This window comes from Aulonocara sp. 'chitande type north' Nkhata Bay, linkage group LG16, assembly GCF_057382095.1.
Source record: "Aulonocara sp. 'chitande type north' Nkhata Bay isolate Kocher_YH1m ecotype deep benthic linkage group LG16, A_spYH_male_GT1.1, whole genome shotgun sequence".
Taxonomy (NCBI): domain Eukaryota; kingdom Metazoa; phylum Chordata; class Actinopteri; order Cichliformes; family Cichlidae; genus Aulonocara; species Aulonocara sp. 'chitande type north' Nkhata Bay.
Genome location: NC_141359.1, coordinates 24,709,762 through 24,711,445, shown reverse-complemented (window position 1 = coordinate 24,711,445; position 1,684 = coordinate 24,709,762).

Below are 1,684 nucleotides of genomic sequence, written 5' to 3'. Positions count from 1 at the left end.
CAGAATGGCTTTTTTAGGTTAACAAAACTGGTGTTACATCTTTATTCCTTTAGGTTGAACAGACCCCACTGTTGTACATACAATAATAGTTATAATTATTATTATTATAAAGTAAGCATTTTTCTTCTATAACAATCCAGTTATATTCAACAAACATCCAATCCCTTTACCAGAAACTGGGCTTCCACATTGTGCACATTGAGGGAGAAAAAAATACAGAAATGATCTCAAAGTATTACAAATACATCAAATAAAGAAAAGTTGTGTGTTTTATGGTTATGTGAATTGACTATATGTAATATACACTGCATAACTGAGACATCCCAGTGATAATAGAAGTCCAAAGTGGTCCCAGTGGGTAATAAATTGATTAAGAGCTGTAACCCCCTTTACCTGGAAGACTGGCTCCACCAGATTCCAAACTCAACATCAGAGGTCTCTGTTCAGAAAATGCAGTGCTGGGAAAGCTACGGTGCTTCTAGATAACCCAAGCTTGAGGAAGACACCCATACACCACCAGGTTTTTTTGATAGAATATGCAGTAATGTGCCTTATTGTGTGAATGCAGTTGTAGTCAAAATGTCAAAAATGTAGTTTGTGTAGTTTTGTCTCCGTACACCATCACAGGAGATTTTTAATGAAACAATTAAGATATGATTGAAGTGCAGACTTTCTACTTTATTTCAAATTCTCACGAATAATGGGACAAATGACTGACAAGCATTCTCATGGCCAGGTGAGGTGTTCTTGCTTGTACAACTGAAATGTATGTTGACATTATTGTAAAAGTCTACAATCAAGAGAATCCTTCATGAATGGAAATATAGAGGGTTTACAACAAAGTGCAAGCCAGTGGTTACATGCAAGAACAGAACGACCAGAATATAGACTTTGCATCTACATCTAAAAGATCCTGCAAGGCTCTGAAAAAGAATCTTTGGACCGATGAAATCAAGATTCATTTGAGCCAGAATGATGGGAAACAGCTCATGATATGAAATTATACCACATAATCTGTTAAACATGATGGAGACATGAGCATGTAGGGCTGCCAACAGTATTGGGTCACTAGTGTTCATTGATGATGTAACTGCTGATAGAAGTCAGTGACTAAATGGGATTTTCATCCAAGTATAAAAAACAATCCTTCTGTTAGTTTGTTCAGTCAATTTGAATGATGTGTATAAAAATCTCTGTGATTCCCAAACATCTAGAAAGATAATTGTCCAACAACTTATGGACCTATTGGTGTCGCCATAAAGATGCACTTTAAAGTAATAAACAGTTTATGGACACAGTAGGAACACTAAAATAAATGATTGAAACAGATGATAATATTATACAGTAAAGCTTAATTTAACAACACTGTAAAATGACGGTTTAATGCTGGACAGTCCAGCTGCCAGTATTTTGCTGTAATTTAATAGGATATTTTTACTGTGTATAGTGCTGTAACTTTATTGTCACTTAGATGACAGACAGGTTTCTAGGATATCTCATCAGTTCATCATCATAATGATTTTTCATCATGTTTTCACAAAAGAAAAAAAAGGCCTCCAGGATATTCACGGTCCAAAGATTTATTGAATGCATCAAAATGGGTAAGACGTAAAGGATCACTGATAACTAAACTGAACATATGAAAAAAAATGTAGCAGAATATTTGGAGAAAAGAAAGAGAAGC